The following is an 18,164-nucleotide window of genomic DNA, read 5'->3' as shown; positions in this document are numbered from 1 at the left end:
TCAGCTGTGGCTTCACAGGTCTCAAGTCACTCTGGCTTCCTCCATGCAGGATGGTCAGAGAAGTTAGTGTTAATCTCCCTGTAAACTTCCCTGGGCATTTTTCTTGCCCAGTTTCCTGGAGATCAGCAGCATGAGTTGTTTCAGTGCTACTTGAGGGATTTCATGTTCTTTACCATGAAAGTGTCCACCTGGGAGGAGCTGAAAGTAGGTATCCACTCAAGGTCAAATGTGGAAATTGGACCACAGTATGGACTGGGGACAAATATGGGAACTCAGGTTCCAAGAGCTGGTGCTGCTGTGGGGAACATAATGAGGCCACAAAAGACACTAGGATGAGAACATCCTCCAAGCTACATAGAACACAGGGCCAACCCTCTATACTCCCCAAGGCCTCCTTGAATGGGACATTTCTACTATCTTGAGAAGCTCTCCATGTTCCTTGTAGCACCCTCTAAATTGTTGATTTTCTCTTGACAACATTAAGGTAAATATGTAACTGAGCTCTTAAGATAAGAATAATCAATGAAATTCAGTGGAAAGGGTGATACTTTTTGTTCATGAATTTGGGGAGAAAACCAAGAGTCTCAGGCACCGTAGACTAGTATTGTCAATAGAGCTGCAGCCCAGCCCAAGATGGAAACTCAGCTGTCCAGTAGTCAAACATAGCACAGAAAAAGAAGATGACAAATGTGTGAGAACATACTCTAGCCCACATAATGGAAGGTTAGAGAAGTGTTTTTAGAAAAGAGCAGAATTTACCCTGAGTTTAAAAGTGGGTAGAAGGGGCTGGGGATGTGGCTCAAGCGGTAGCGTGCTCACCTGGCATGCGTGCGGCCCGGGTTCGATCCTCAGCACCACATACCAACAAAGATGTTGTGTCCACTGAAAACTAAAAAATAAATATTAAAAATTATCTCTCTCTCTCTCTCTCTCTCTCTCTCTCTCTCTCTCTCTCTCCTCTCTCACTCTCTCTTAAAAAAAGTGGGTAGAAATTATAAGCCAGCTACATATAGCATAATTGTGTGGGCATCTAGAAAATTTTGCTCACATGCTCAGGGCCCCCAGGAAGTCAAGATAATGTAAACAGTCTTCTGATACCACTTTTATCTGCTCATCTGTCAAAACCAAGTTTGCAAAAGTAAGGGCAGGCTCATAGGCCTCCTTGGCAGGTGTTGAGCAGTGGTCACATGGCAGGGTGGTTGAAGAGCCTGCCCCCATAGCTGCTGACCATACTGTGAGTGCTGGGAAGATGCTCACAGAAAATCTTTCCAGCTTTGTTTCTGATCACAAAGAAATAGAAACAATTTAAGTGTCTAAATAAATGAAGAAGGGACAAAGTATGACTATTTTAAAATGGTTGTTGCAACCATTGAAAACAATATTTTTACAGATAATGAGTGATAAAGGAATATTCATAATCTAATCTTGATTGAAAAAATCAGGAACACAGTGATCCTGATTTGAGAATGATTCTGAGGAAAGGAATGGCTAGGAAAATGTCTAGAGGCTCTACTGAAAAGTAGTTGGGAGATATGAAGTCTAATTTGTAATTTTTTAATGGTAAACTGAATTTATTTCCTCTTGGAAAACAATCCAGTAATCTCCAGGTTCATACCACAGAGTAAGCATTAATAACAGTAGCATACAGGTTAGTTCAACTGATTTAAGAATTTGGCTGTGTGAATCATTAAGGAAAACCTTGAACACTCAAAGCTTCAAATGTATCCAGGAAAAAAATTATTTTGACAGTCTACATAACAACTATTGCATATATAGTGATGCTACCTGTCACATCGCAAGGCTTACAAATATATATATACGGGCTGTATCCAGCTTGGGGTTCTGTTCTGTGAGAACATCTCTTCATGGTTTGCAAGAATCTTCAGCAATAAAGAATAGTCTTGGATTTTAACTGTTGATATACCAAAAGAGAAATTCTAGGCTTAAGTGTACATAAAAGGAAGTCTAACCATAGTCCCATGTGTAACAGTTGTTTTTAATCTGTCTTTCTTAAAAATACTTTCTCTTAAGCCATCTTGTTCACTTTTTTTTAATCTTTCCTGAATAGGGCCCAGGTCCACTTGTCTTTATAAGACCACTTTAGTATCAGACGACATAATACATGTGCAACACTTTATATACAAGGAGTCTATCAGGTGCTCAAAAGTTCAAACACATGAACATCCAACAGTTTGATAATACAAGTGTTATGGTAAAATACAATGTTCTGAATAATTTACATTAACAATGAAAGTTTCTTGCAAAGAGTAAAACATGTTCCCTTTTTGTGCCACAAAAGTAATTCTCCTTGAGAGACTATACTTTCACTAACTGCTGTGTTTGGTCATCGTGTGATTAGAGACACTGATGCATTTTCTTTTGACGTTTAACAGTTCGCATGGGCTTGGGCTGACATCCCAAAGCATTTTCTGGATGACACTAAGGTGCAGCTCTGTTCAGATGAAAAACTTCTGTGGACATTTTGTACAGTCATAGACTTTGTCTTCTTGTCCATGGGCAGAGAAAATATGCTGCTGCAACTTGTTTGCTTGAACAAATACTGTAAAGCAGACAGGACACTTGAAGGTGCCTCCCATCCCTTCAAAGCTGTGCTCTATCAGGTGGCACTGGAGTTTGGCAGGAGAGTCAAAGGTCTGGCTGCAGAGTTTGCACTCATGGTTCAGTCCTTCATCAATCATGTGATTTGCAACATGAACCTGTATTTCCCATTCATTGTAGAAAACCATCTGACACTTGATGCACTGATAGGTCTTCTTCTCATCGGACTGGGAGGGACTGATTCTGGGCATGGGCGACACTTATGGTGATTTCAACTGTGAGCTGTTGCTATCTGGCACGAGCTCTCAGTGCATGGTTTGGATGTGGTTCTGGAGTTCACTTTCAGACTCGAACTTCACATTGCAGCTGGAGCAGCGTGTCTTCAGTTCTCCTGCCTTGCGTTTGCCCTCGATGGCACTCAAATTCTCATTCTGGCCAAAACCTGGTCTATTCATTCTGGGCGGGAGGCTGATGCCTGGGCAACTGCTCTTACTGAGATTTATGCAGCCAGCACACAGACCATATGGCAGGCCATTGATGTCAAGTTTCACCAGATCTTGCTTGGAACAGAATTCTTTTAGGCAAGATGCACATTTGTACAGTTTTTGGACATGCTGGCCATGCCCGGTGGTCTGGACTGTGGACCCATTCCCTGTCTTTTGCATGTGGAATGTCCTATGGATTTTGAGTTCCAAGGTGGAGGTCACAGTCTTCATGCATACCATGCAGCAAAATCCCATCAGAGAATTCTTCAGGTCAGGGTGCATTTGGCAATGCTCCAAGAACTCCTCCTCACTCTGTAGAGGCATCTTGCATATCCTGCAGTTTCCAGTATCAAGGCTCTTACTGTGCATGACTTTGTGTTCTGTAAGAATTAAAAGGGAGGGAAAACGTTCTCTGCAAATAGGGCACATGTAGTGTTTGACCATGCCTTGGTGGGTCTACATATGTTCACGCAGGCCATTTTCAGAGAAGAAGGTTCGAGAACACATGTTGCACTTGTAATTCCCTTTAATGAGCTTGGCTTTCTTCTTCACAATGGCACTTTCTCCAGGTCTGATATAGAGGTCCTGGAGCTGGTGATTCTGCAGCAGAGTTTCCATAGTGTACACCGCCCCACAGATGTCACACCCATACATAGGCTCAGAGCTTTCCACATCTTTCCCACTCCCATCGTGACGGTTGTGGGACTCCTGACTGTTGGTCAGTAGGGTCTGCAGCTCCACTTCTTCTTTCTGCACCTGCTCAGAGGCTCCATTTGTGCTGTAGTTGGGCGTCTTGGTTTCAAACACACAGTGCTTCTCTTGCAAATGTTTCTCTAGCAGAATGATGGCATGAAAGGCTTTGCTGCAGAACTTGCAGTTGTACTTCTTACTGTGAGTTGTGATGTGGTACTGAAGCTCCACCTCAGTGCCAAAGGGCTCACCACAGAAGATGCACTTGTACAATTTGCCTTGGTTTTCCAGGTGGTTGTGTTTCACGTGGAGCTGCAGGTCAGTCTCGTTGCAGAAGTCCCAGGTGCAGGACGTGCACTGGTAGACCTTCTTTTCATTACTGTGCTTCACAGCCAAGTGCAGCTGAATGGAGACTTTGGAGTCAAAAACTTCTTGGCAGAAGGTGCAGCGGAAGAAGACAAAAGTGTGCATGTCCAACAGGTGTTTCTGAAGGCCGTCCACTGATGTGAACTGCTTGTCGCAACTCTCACAGATGTAGTAGGTTGAGGTGATCATAAAGTGAATGGTCACAGGCTTCAGCAAGGATTCTTGGTTGGGGAATTCCTTGTTGCACTGAGGACAGGTCAGTTTCGGCAGCACAGTGTCGAGATGAGTTTTTAAGTGAGTCTGAAAACTGTCTAGGGATGTGTACTTAGCACCACAGTGATTACAGATATATTCTCCGGCGGGATGCGCAGGTGCTCCCCCTACTGCCTGCATGATCTTAAGAGATGTCTGCTTTATGGCCACAGGAGATAGGGGGCTCAAGGCCCGGGATTTTTTCCCATTGTGAATATAATTCAGGGCCAAGGGAATGTTTTTATGATTCTCTTTGATATGCTTGTACAGCTTAAGAACACTGTTGAATATTGGCGAATTTGTACAATAGATACAGGAATAGACTTCCACTACTGGTTCTTTTGGGTCCCAAGCACTGGGGATCCAAACTGAGAGCCACTGAGGTCACAATGCACCTGTCTTATATGCTCTTCAAGGGAAGAGTCAGTGACAAATCCCATATAGCAATGAGGACAAAATAATGCATTACTATCCTTAGCTGCAGGGTTTGCAAATCCGTGAGAACATCGGATGTGCTCCTTAAGGGTGTTGAGGTCGTTGACAACTTCAGAACAGAAGTTGCACTGGTAAACTATGGCAGGCATTGCAGAAACAATCAGGCCTGGGTCCTGAGCTTTGTGCACTTGCTTAACATGTTAATTTAGGTTATAAAGTGAGGGTAATACCTCCAAGCAATACTGACAAATATGGGCCTGTTCTGGCTTATCTAAATGAATAGTCTTTAGGTGAATCTGCAGAATTGCAAGACTCAAGAATGACTGCTTGTGGCAGTAAATACAGCTGTAGATAACTTTTGCTTGTTTCCTCAAGGAGCCGGTCATGTCAGGGGTTTGCTGAGGAGCCCCCTTCCTCCCTTGACTCTTTGGGATTGGTGGGGCAGCCTCCACCATGGTTGAACTGTCCACTGAGAGATTGGAATCTGGAGTTGGGATGGACATGGAGATGTAGCCCACCTGTACCAGGGAAAGGCTGTTGCTGTGATTGCAGGACTCCAGTTGCTGGTGACTGTTCATGTGGCTGTACAGCTCCTCGACTGTGTGGAAACTCTCAGAACAAATGCTGCAAGAGTTTTTCTTCTCCCCTCTGTGCCCCTGCTCCATGTGGTTCATGAGGCAGGTCTCCTCCACAAAGAGCTTGTGGCAGTAGACGCACTGCAGGGCAGCTTGATCCTCATTGGGGGAGCATTCGGGGTGGCACTCTGCAATGTGCTTCTGGAGGTCTTCCGGGAAGTCAAAGCTTTCTTCACACTGACTGCATTTCTGAGTGTCCTTCATCTTCCAGTCCTCCATCCTGGAACCAGACTGGGAACTGTCCTTGTTCCTCTCATGAACCTGCATGTGTCCGTGTAAGGAGCTAGAGGACAGGAACCTATGGTGGTAAATGGCACATATATATGGCTTGTTGGACGTGTGAGTCTTTAAGTGGATCTACAAGTGATCACTCCTGGAGAACGCAGCATCACATTCACTTCAGTGGTACTTCTTGTACCCGGTGTGGAGCTTTATATGGAGATCTTGGTTCCACTTGTGTTTGAACAGCATACTGCAGTAGGTGCATTTGAAAGGCAGTGACTCTGCTCATGGTGCTTTAGGTAGCTGAGGTGGCTAAACGACTTGTCACAGAACTGACATGGGTATGGCAGTCCAGGGGCACCTTCTTCCTGTCTAAAATTGCAACCTTTTCCATGACTAGGGGAAGTCTGGTCCTTGTTAGAAGGTGAGGAAGCTGGCCAAGAGCATGTGGGATCATCTTCAACATCCACTCCATCTGTCAGCTGATATTGATTAATCTTGTGTTCTGTGATATAGCTCAGTGATTCAAACACCTGGAGGCAACTGTCACAGTTGTCCTCCCAGTCTTCTGTCCTCTTCTTACAATCTATTACGTCTCCATCTTCAGCCTTGTCTTCAAGTTTACAGTTTGGGTATTTGAGGGATCTTGGTTTCACTTGCTTGCGGCGGTGAGACATCCTGCAAGGTCTTGGACTGCGCTGACACTCAGGTAGTCCACATAATAATAAAAAATGGAAGCAAGGCCCCCAAAGCCATCAGGATGGCTCCAGAGGGGGCCCTAACCCGCAGGGACTCACTTTGTATGTAATCACTGAGGAAATCATTGTCAGCCCAGCCTGCATGCACTCACACACAGACAGGGGGGCATGATTAAAAGGCTAGAGCACGGGGAGCCAGAGGGAGGAGGGGTCGCGCCAAAACCCAGACTGGAGGCGCCGGCTGTGGCGCGCAGATCCAGAGCCTGGCAGCGGCCGAGCGCCCCACACCCTGCCCTTAATTCGTAATTTTTTTGTGTGTGGTTTTTGAATAGTTCTGAATTCCCACAGGAAAAAATATCTTTATGATTCAAAAATACATACTGAAAACACTTGGAAACCCCAGTTTTTGCAGAGGGCCCTGTGGTTCTGTGTCTGAGCTGGAAGCAGCCTCAGGGAGGCCTGAGGATGGGCTCTGCTTGCCATGGGTGCACCTGGCCTATCAGCATTTCAGGACCAGCTGCACAACTTCTCCAGAATCTTGACCATCCACCCGCTATTTCTGCAGAGCCTCACTGAAGCTTTACAGAAGCATGACATGGCTGGCTGTGAGATGGTACAACCCCTCTGGAGGCCCAGGCCCTGGTCTGCCACCAGAGGAGAGACCCTTCAGGGGGAAGGGAGCCAGCGTAGCCCGGAGATATTGGAAACATCTGGCTAGTGTTTCCTGTATCCCAAGACCCAAAGGAGCAGGTTATACATTGTGTACTTGTATTCCAAGCCTGGAATACAAGGACACAATGCCTCTGCCAGGACCTCTGGCCTAAGGGAGCCATAGCCAATGAAGAGGATGGGTGGAAGGGCAGAGAACCTTTGGAGTTCACTCTCCCCTTCCCAGATACTAGATGTGTTGGCTGCAATGGCCTGTGCTGAAATGCTGACAAGAGATAATCTGAAGCCAAGTCCCCAGGCCTGGCTGAAGCTGGTTAAGAAGCTGTCTATACCGCTGGAGCTCGTATGCTCAGATGGGTACTTGCAAGATAGCAGGATCACAGTCAGAGCTGTCATTGAAGAGGTCAGGTGAGACCCAGAGCCTAGCTCTTCCTGGCATGCTCAGCTTGTGCTCATCAATGGACTATGGGTTGTGGCACCCCTGGCAGCAGGACAAGCAGGTTCTCCTGCCATGGCAGGGGCTCTTTGTGCACTCACTCTGCACTTGATGAACCATGTCAAGTGCCAGCCATCTCATTAGATGTGGGAGAAAGAGGAAAACCAATGCAGCGAAACCATGGTGCCCCAGGGCCACAGAAAGGCAGGCAGCAGCATGAGAATCACTGAGTTGGCAGGGAGCCACTAGAAAGGATGGGGGTGATCAGAGCAAGCAGGCCTTCAGGATTGAGGAGGGTCCCAACCCATGCTGGGCTATAAGAGTCAAGAGGGACTCGCTCTGTGCAGGATTGTGAGAGTGGGGCACAGTTGCAGAGTGGGCACAGTGGCAGTGCATGCTGAGGTAGCAAAGTGAGACCCTGAGTCCTACCTTCATGGAGAGCTGGAGGAGTGTCGAGGGCAGAGCTGGTGGTTAATTTCTTCTGTCACCTCACCTTCCCATGCTGCCTTGCACATGCCCTCTTCATGCCCTCCTCCTGTCTCAGACTCCTCTGTCAAGGCTAAGTCCCTGATACCCTCTTTTAACAGAATCCAGTGGAATTGGGTTTTATCAATTGCATTCTTTTTGGAGCATGTGTTCCTGGGGACCAAGAGCCAGATTCTGGAGCTGTGCCAGCTGATGACCAAGTACATTTTCTCACTAGACAAGGTAAGCACTGGGACACAGAGACCAGGAGCCCACTCCACCCTCACCTGCAGGTCAGTGCTGGGCTTTCACAGAGTCACACAGGGGGATGTGACACATTGGCCAGCCATAGCATGGATAAGCTCAGTTGTTTAAGAGTTGGCCCTCCCTGATTGCTAAGTCAGGGCATGCCACTTAGGGATAGCAATGACTGTACACAACAGAACTTCTGCAGGGAACTTGCTTATGGATGCTTTTCAAGGGCTGGAGGAGTGGGCTTCACTTACACCCAGGATGATCTAGAACAAGCCAGCAGCCTAGCCCTCAGAGGTAAAATCACCTTCACCCTAGGCAGGATGGCAGTGATGCAGGAGAGTGCCATTGAAGCTGGGGACTTCAAAATACATACTATAAAGGGACCACAGGAACAGAAAAACACTGAGCCTCTGTCCTCAATGCCACATAAATCTGATGACAGTGCTACTAGTCCCCTCAGAGAAAGCCACTATCTCTGTGGCCAGGCTGTCCAGCAAAAATAGCCACTCAGCACAACACCATTCCCACCTATTTTACCCTGTGATCTTGGGCTAGGGTGACTATCACATAAGCACATCCCATGGGTAGAAGATCATTATCCTTCAAAGTGCCCACTGTCAGGGTATCTGAGACAGGCCACTGTAGATAGGTGTGCAGCCTTTGAAATGCAGGCAGGCACACCAGACAGAGATTAGCAGAGATACCAGATGCCAGTGTATCCAAACTTGACTAGAATATCAGAGGCCTTGTGCAGGATGGTCTATACAGGCCAGGGCTTGCTCACAGCTCCCAGGTGCCTGGTACCCACATTTCTTCTCAAATGACCTTCTGTCCTCTTCAACAAACACCTTCCAGCTACTTGTCTTCAAAGTCTATCCCTGCTGTCACAGCCTAGGGAGCAAAAGAAGGGGTGGCAGTGCCAGGGATGGACCCCAGGGTTTCACGCATGCTAGGCTGGCACTCTGCCATTGAGCCTCCCCTCAGCCCCTGCACACAATACCTCTAAGAACACATCCCAGGCTGATGGCACATGCCTGTAATCCCAGGAGCTTGAGATGCTGAGGCACAAGGATTGAAAATGTAAAATCAGCCTCAACAACAAAGCCCTGAGCAACTCAGTGAGACCCTGTCACTAAATAAAATACAAAGTAGGGCTGGGGGTTAGGTTTAGTGGTTGAGTGCCCCTGAGCTCAGTTCCAAGTACAAAAAAAATAAAGAATATAGCCCCAAAACACACACACACACACACACACACACACACACACACACACACACACCTGCTCATATTTCATTGTCCTAAACTAAGTCCCTTGGCCACATCTAGTTGAAAGGCAGTGGGAAAACTTGCACAGAATGTGCTTATGTGCCATGGAACTTAAGAGGCGTTTTGTTGTTGTTGTTTTAGAAAAAGAAAAAATAAGTGCTTTTTTTTTTTTTTTTTTTTTTTGCTTTGCTAGCAAAGGAGAAACACAAGGAACTCTGTCCCAGAGGCTGTGATTTCCCTATTAAGGGGGAACACAGGGTTTTTTAAAGAGGCAATTCAGGGGAATCCTATTTTCCCAGAAATTAGGAAGGAGAGATTAGGGAGATCAGGGAGGAGAAAAAAACAGGTCTGCTTTAGAGCAGCAAAGTTATCTTTAAAGCATGAAGTGAACTGCTGTTACAGAGGTTCTTTAAGGAAAAGTAAAGAAAAATGGTGGAAAGGAGTGTGTGTCTGTCCCTGTGGCCACAGGCATCCTGGACCATCTTCCCATATGGCCTGGACAAAGCTCTCTCTAAGTCTTTCCTGTCCCATCCAGGACCCTCAGATCTCTGGGGATACACTGGCCACTCAGCCAGGTCCAGTGTGGTCTCCAGTGGTCAAGAAGCTTGCTAGCTGAGAGATGGGTTTTCTGGCTCTGCAAGCCGGCATGGGCATATTTGTAGGTGGTGGGAGACTTTTTCCTCAATCTAATGACCTCAAAAACTTCACAAGTTTCTGGTTCATTTCCTTTTAATACGATCCCTGTGCAAGTAACCACAGCCACAGATGCTAGCCAGTTAGTTCTCAGGCTTGAAGCCTGTGGTGTACACTGGTCTCTGTTCTGTGTGCCCCTTCCAGCTCCAGGGAATCCCCAGGGCCATTTCTTGGCTATGCGATGCCTGAAAGGTTGCTGCCCGACATTGATCTTTGCTGCTCTCCTCCTGTGATTGGGAGCTTAAGTGCAACTTCAGGGATTGCCAGGGGCCTCAAGTCTTACCTCCTGCAGGCTGCCACTTCAGAGATGCCTTCTCCAGTTAGACTACACTCCCTGGATATTGGAAAGATGAAAGTAGTCAGTACATGATGGGTATTCAAGTCTTCTTGTCAGGTCTGACAGAAGGGTTAGAGATGGCAACCAGAGGTGTTAAGCAGGTAGGGAAGCTACAGAGAAAGATGCTAGGAAGGCCAATTCTTGTGGCTTATCTGTCATGCAATTTTTCCACAGGTCACAGGGAACTGGCTTTCCCTTCTATGCTATCCCTAATGTCCTTAAACAGCACCCCACTACTGGGCCACTGCTGCTCTTTTTTAAAATGTGCTAAAATATACATAACACAAAATGCACTGTGTAACCACTTTTAAATGTGTAGTTGTTGACATCAAACACTGGGTATTGCACCACCACCAGATCCTGCTCCAGAGTGTCCTCACCTTTGTCACCTAACACAGACTCCTCAGCCCTTCCCCAGCCCTGGGAGACCCCCCACTCTACTTTCTGTCTGTCACTCTGACTGCCACAGGTACCTCACCTAAGTGAAATTGTTCAGCATTTGTCTTTGTTTTCCAGCTTGTGTAGGTTTGACCAAATAAACAAAAAGTCTCTGCAGCTCTCAGTAAGTTTTAAGCCTGTAATTGGGCCTGAAACCAAAATGTTTGAGAAAAGATTCTCTGTAATATGGAATTTCATATTCATCCAAGACTGTGCAAACATACTTTTAATGAAAAGTGTTAAATCTATTACCTACATATTGTATTATACCTTTATATTGTATTTTACCTTTATACACACAGAGAAATATATGGGCAGATGATTGGTTAATAGATGTTCTTTTTTTTTTTTTTTTTTGGTAGGGTGATTCTGCCATCCTGACATCACCAGGAATAATATTTCTCTTTTCACAGCTTCCATGCTGTTAAAGAATACATCCAGGCCTACTTGTCCCTGTTAGAGAAGAAGGTGTTCATCATTAGAGGTAAGACTAAACTCTACATGCTCTTCATCAATTGCCTAGAAGTAAGCTGGCTGCCTCTTTATTGATTTATTTTGCAAACCATCTGAACCATATGGTTTAGGCAGTAGCAGAGTTTCTGAAAACTGACAGAATGCAGCTTTATTCAGTATAATTAACAGATGCTTCTTTTCCATGTGGAAAAGAAAGAAGTTTCAAAGACATTGCTTTGCCCTTATATGTCACACACACAGTCACAAGTCACTTGGTGATGTTTCCATCACTGCATGTCTGATATTTGCATGACAGTGAAATTTCCTAAGGATTCATTCTTGCAGGAGTCCCCATTGTTAAACAGTGTTTGACTATGTTGACATGTGCATGTAAGTGCAGAGCAGAAGAAACCACAGCCTGGATGAGTACACCACTTGCTTAGCAATGGTCATTCCCACCTGGCAAGATGATGAATCCTTTTTATTTTTAATGTCTTCATATTTTTACTTCAAAAAATGTTAAGGTTATACACATTTTTTTCCTTATAGATTTGTTTTTCCAGTTGTTTACTATGATTCAAAAAATTTATAATCAGATCTACAATGATGGCCTTTATTTTACCTTTAACTCTCACTGGCAAGTTGGGGACTTGCCTGTTACAAATAATAATATTGTTTTCTTTCTTTTTCTTTGTTCCTTAGGATTCAATTCATGAGAAGACCAGTGCTTATTGCACAAGGAATAAACTCGACTGCCAGAGGGAGGAAGGTCATTTCCTACAGACCTGCCATTTTGGAGTTGGTCGAGTACCTGCAGGAGGTTGCACGAACCCACCAGTGTCCTGACAGAGCTTCTGACCTCCTCTAGGAGCTTCAAGAGGGCTCAGGCAGGTCTTCTCTACCTTGAAGAAGTTAGCTACAGGTTCAGGAGGACAGAAACTGTCAAGGGTCTTGCTGGCCCTTACCATGTTCCCCTCTTCTGGGTGTTTTTATACTGAGTTCCCCACAAGAAGGCCCTCAGTCACCAGTCACTGACCAGCTTTCTCCTTGCACTCTCAGAGCTGACTGAGGGAGAGCAGTACCGAATGTGATGCATAGAGCAGTTCTGAACCCAGACAGGGAAGGACTGGCACTGTGCATACCTGGTCCGGAGGCTCGCGAAACTGCACAGGATAGAATTTGTGCAGAGCCTCTCCAGGCAGAGCCATTGGTGTCTGTGGGTGTTTCCCAAGGGGATCACTGCACAGGTGAGATGCAAGTCCCTGCAAGAGCAGGCAAGTGGAAGGCACCACTCCTCACCCTCCCAGCCCTCACAGCAGGCAGGACAAAGGCAGGCATCTGGTCCTTGGTCTCTGCTTCAAGGTAGGTTTTGGCTATCTGCTGTAGGGCAAAGGTAGGCATGGACACAAGTGTGTGCACACTCACATGTGTTTCTGGTTTGTTGTTTGCCTGCATTTTATTTAGGCTTCACTTCTAATTGACTTGGATATAGGAAAAGTGAATGAGTATTATTTCTTTCAATATTTGCTTCTATCAAATTAAATGGTAACAGCCTGCAGGCTGTGTCTTGGTGTCTCTGCCAGGCAGAGGTGGGAAAGAATTGAGACAAGTGCAATGAGTTTGGATTTCAGGCTTCTACATTCCCAGTAGTCTGAAACTGGTAAATTCTAACTGTCCTGAAGTTTAAGAAATGGCACTGAAAATCCTGGCATTTTTAAGATGACCAAATGGGACTCAGAGATGACATGTTTTTGTCTCCTTGCATGGTATGGTACCATGTGTAGAGAAAGCAAGCAAATCTAGGGTCGGCCTCCCTCCTCCTCGGGCTCTCCATCCCTTTTGAGGCCATATTCCTGAAGACCCCCGGGATTGTCATGCCTGGGCCCCACAGGGAGTTCCAGGTCATTTGCCTCTAGCCTTCAATGGTGCCTGCCATCTTTCTTCACCTATGGGGAAGGGTCTTTGCAGAACACCCCACCTCACCCAACCATGACTAACCCTCTTCTCCTGGGCTGAAGAAGGACCACACAGGCCAGATGGACTGATACTTGGTGCATGGGGACAAGTACAAGGCACTTTGTGATGCAGTGGGCTAAGCCATGCTCTAGTGCAAGGCCTCCATGGCCTGAAAGATTCTCCCTGATGCCAGGTGGTGCCCCTCACACCTTTATCTTCCCTGATGTATCAAAGGATGCAGGTATTGTGGAGAAATCCTCTGAACAGCCCCTAGAGTAACACTATGTGCCAGGAGGCAGATGCCCATGGCCTCCCTAGTGAATGAAACACGTCAGCACAATTAGCAAAATTTATAGCTATGTAATTCACAATCCACATATATGCTTATGAGTCTATTTTGATGTTGATACAAAGTTTTAGGATTCTAATATTTAGAAAATATTTTTAGTTGTAGAGGGACATAATACCTTAATTTAATTAATTATTTTTATGTGGTTCTGAGGATCAAACCTAGTTCCTCACCTATGCTAGGCAAGCACTCTACCACTGAGATACAACCCTAGCCCCAGGATTCTAATCTTTTTTTTAAAAAAAGAGTGAGAGAGGAGAGAGAGAGAGAGAGAGAGAGAGAGAGAGACAGAGAGAGAGAGAATTTTTTTAATATTTATTTTTTAGTTCTCGGCGGACACAACATCTTTGTTGGTATGTGGTGCTGAGGATGGAACCCGGGTCGCACGCATGCCAGGCGAGCGCGCTACCGCTTGAGCCACATCCCCAGCCCCAGGATTCTAATCTTTAAATTGTTCTGGTCTCGCTTTCTGAGTCCCTATTTATCCTGGCCTCATGCCAGGAAGAGAAAATAGAAAATCCTATCTCTTCTCAGGAAACATTTCCAAGACCAGTGAAGTAGTCAGAGGAGAATAGGTGCTGACTTCTGTTGCTCCATCATGGCTGTCTCACCCCTGTGCACTGAGGTTAACCTGAGCAAGTCTTATGAACTCGTAGCCCCAGTCCTGTGCGTGGAGGCCCATGGTGTATGGCCCAGGGAAGGTTTCTCTGGTAGTGCTGTGTAGCTTCTGAATGCCCACTCCATGCCCTGCCCACAGGCCTGCAGAAGCTCTAGAGCTCAACAGGTGATCTATATGCTGCTGGCGCTGTTCAGAGAATGGCTGCTCTACACTGTTCTCACAATGCAAAACTCCACCCTAAGCCAGAGGTGAGTGACACATTGAGGCTTCCTTTCAGTCTCATGATTGGGAGGGACTTTTTGAGCATAGTAGAAGTCACAAACTTTTATTCTTATCAGGATAATAGGAATTATGCCCTCCTTCGTAATTCCCTATCTAGAATAGAGGGTGTACCCTAGTTGTGTGGAAGCACTGTTTTCTGTTTAACCCAAACCTTACAGATTCTGGAACATTATCTAATGTTTACCAAAACAGAGTATCAAGATCTGTACAGGAATGTGGTTGCTGTGTTTCTATATGAAAATTCTCTTTCTTGAAGAATTTCCTCTCCATTAGTGATACTTTAATTGTATTTACCTTGATATTTGATGTGTACTCAGTATTGAAATGTGTGACTTTCAAAGAGTAAACCCAAAATTCATATAATATTCTTTTTTGACATATCCTAACATGAAAAACTTCTTTTGTGTCAGCAATGTGAGGCTGTGAGCAGGTTAATTGAAGATAGCAGGATCCTTTCTCCTCTGGAGGTCAGGACTTTGGAAGCATCCCTCGTGGCCAACATTCTGCCTTTGCTGAGCACTTGCCTTGGTGCTGACAGCCTTGAAGAAACAGTGACAGAAATGGCCATTTACACTGCAGCTGTCCTTCAGTGTGGGCAGAGTGAAGTCCTGGTACCCTTGAAAAACTTGGCCTTCTCTCTGGCCAGCATGGCGGTAAGTTGCACTAGGATAACTTTATTTTTGCATTGAAACTTCAGTGTATTTTCATGATGAGACCTAGCCTATGGCTGTGGGAACTCTCAAATATGTCCACCTTTCAGATTCTCTGCCCCATTTACCCATTTGATCTTTCAGCACAGTCCTGGTGAAAATACGACCTGCCTTTTGCCGTTTCACACAGAGGTGTTGCAACTTGGGAGGCTGAGGCAGGAGGATCACAAGTTCAAGGCCAGCCTCAGGAACTTAGCAAACTCCTGTCTCAAAAAATAGGGCTGGGATGTGGCTCCGTGATCGTCCACCCCTGGCTAAATCTCCAGTCCCTAAAAATTAAAGAGAATACACTGAACACCCGGTGATGGCGTGTATCTTGAAGTCTTCAGGGACCGAGGTATTGCGTGTGCAGTTCCAAAACACAGGACATTGGACTTGGCATGCACAACGCAGAGGATGATGGGATGACAGGGAGTGCCTGACGGCAGGATCTTAGGGCTCAACGGAGATTTTTCAGCCTTGCACTTGATAAGTCTCAAAGTCAATGTTGGACAGACGCCTTGATCTGGTTTGGGGTCTCCAGAGAGGAGGCCTGGGTAGCTTGTGGTTGGGGACCAGAGGCAGAGGGCAGGCATCACCAGGCAAGTTCCACTGAGAACCCCTTCGGTGCCTTCCTGGGTTGTGGTCCCAGGGACTGAACCCAGGGGCACCTACCAGCCGACCTGTCCCAGCTCTTTATAGACAGGGTCTCGCTGAGTTGCTGAGGCTGGCCTCCACCTGGCGACCCTGCTGCCTCAGCCTCCAGAGTCGCTGGGATGACAGCCTCACCCCACTCGCCGCACCGGGCCCGGCTCCTCCGATGTTTTCTAAAACATTAACCATATTCTAAGCCAAACCCCTCCCCTAAGCCTGCGCACAACTACTGCAGGAGTGGTCTTCCTGGACGGCTCCCCCAGGGGCACCTCTCTATGCTTTGCTGTGGTCCTGATGCAGAGCGGATGGCGCAAGAGCTGGCCGCGTGTGGCCACGCGGGGGGTGGGGGGGGCAGAGTGGGCGGGGCATGGGCAGAGCCCGGACCGCGCTGTGCCTGTGCGTCCGCGAGGGGGTGCTGCAGCCTTGCGTCACTGGCCTCGCGTCGCTTCTCGGAGGCAGTGGCAGAGTCCGTGAGAACCTCGAGGAGGGGATAGCACGTCCCTGCTGCGGGTTGCCTGAGGCCCAGATGACCAGGCCTAGGTCCCCACCTCGTCCACGCTTGCAGTTCGGCTCCTCTAGGGGACCGGGCTATCCCCCACCCGGTGGCAGACGCTGCTGCTACGCGGGTCGAACTGGGCTCGGGAAGCCGAGAGGCCGCTGGTTTGCAGGGACAGTGCCTAGGGGTCACGTCACCTCAGGGTTCTCCCAGGTCTCCTGGAGGAACGCACAGTAGTGGAGTAGGGTGCGTGGGAGCCCTGAGATCCTGGCAGCTTATCGCCACCACATCCTGAGTGCGACAAGTTCCCGCCTAGGGTGAAGAGTGCTGGGGGCCCTCGGCCAGAGCTGCCTCTTGGCGGCTGAGAGCGGGTGCAGTGGGTGTGGGATTCGCCCCTGCGGTGGAGACCCCCTGCGACAGAATTTGGGTGCCGAGGACTGAACCCAAGGGCGCTGGCCACCACACCACATCCCTTTTCAATTTTTAAGACTGGGTCTCACTTAGTTCGGAGGCTGACCTCGAATTTGAGATCCTCCAGCCTCAGCCTCCAGTCTAGGTTGACAGGCGCCCGGCTGGGATCTGAGGTTCTCCAATGGCTAAGGCAATGGGGAAAGTGGTCCACAAGGGACAAGGATGGTGGCTGAGTCTCGCGCAAGCAGCGGTGGGGTTGGGAAGCCTGCCTGGTTGTCACTGCGCTCCCGCCCCCGCCCCCGCCCCCACCCCTGCTGAAGTTCGTTGGGTCCTTGGATGAGCGTCGCGCGGTTCCCGAGCTCTAGGGGTCCCCCTGCGTGTCCCCAGGCCTACAGCCACCCTGCGTCCCCTGCATCCCGCACAGGGTCCAGCGACATCTCTCTCCAATGCCACCAATGTTCCCATGAATCACATGACTCTGAAGGCGCCAATCTGCCCACTTGCGGAGTGATGGTGACAACGAGGGCAGGTGATGGAGCAGGCAATTGTCGGGCTTACATGGGCCCATCTTATCACTGGCCCAGCCGCTGCAGCCCATTGATCTCATGGGGCTGGGCCGGGAGTCAACACAGCTGGGCACAGTGACAGCCGTACCCATCACCTGGCCACGCAGCCGCCCATTAATAACTGCCTGCTGTGGTGAGGAGGGTGACAGAGGCCCCGCCGGTGGCCTCCTGCACCCTGCCGTCTGCGTGCAGTCCTCCAAATGGAAGGTGTTAGTTTGGTGAATCACCCTGGGGAGGGGCCAAGGCACAGTGCTGACCTATGGGTGAGCAGGGAGAAGGATGGCCTCTGCCCTCTGTCCCAGGCTCTGCTTCCCAAGGCCTGGGACAGAGGAAGGCCGCTGCTCCCTCCCCTCGGTGCAGCCCTGGGGCAGCATCCCAGGGTCTTTCTCCCAGTGGGACACTGAGTGGAGCCAGTGACTTCCCCTGGTCTGATCCTAGGCTCTGGGGCCCTCCTCAGGCCTCCAGTTCTTATCCCCCAAATGGAGATTTTTCTTCTAAGCCCAGCATCTGGGAGGGGAGGTTGGAGCTGACCGGTGGGAGTCTCCTTATTGACAGACTGCCAGGTCCTCTTCCAGGAGGGGCCCGGATTGGGGGCTCCTCTCAATCCGGGATGCTTGGGTGGCTGATCACACATCACCTCCCAGGTCCATGGGATATGATCACACAACTCGAGTGATAGGAGACAGAGGCCCATCTTACAGATGGGGAAACTGAGGCTCAATAACAGAAAGGAGCCCGGCTGGATTGCAAATAATTTTCATCCCAGCATTTTGGGAGGCTGAGGCAGAAG

General features: G+C 48.0%; 1 pseudogene across 1 annotated transcript; it reads right to left on the bottom strand.

Moving 5' to 3' along the window:
• Positions 1-2,456: 2,456 nt before the first annotated feature.
• LOC308640717 (zinc finger protein 521-like) lies at positions 2,457-12,753 on the bottom strand (annotated as a pseudogene). Its single transcript has 3 exons — positions 12,652-12,753; positions 12,495-12,566; positions 2,457-6,522 (listed from the first exon to the last, which is right to left on the bottom strand). The product of its transcript is annotated as a zinc finger protein 521-like (transcript).
• Between the last annotated feature and the right edge of the window lie 5,411 nt (positions 12,754-18,164).

Source organism: Spermophilus citellus (assembly GCF_964194105.1).
Source record: "Spermophilus citellus genome assembly, contig: SCAFFOLD_94, whole genome shotgun sequence".
NCBI lineage: Eukaryota > Metazoa > Chordata > Mammalia > Rodentia > Sciuridae > Spermophilus > Spermophilus citellus.
This window is presented reverse-complemented; position numbering and strand designations above follow the sequence as displayed.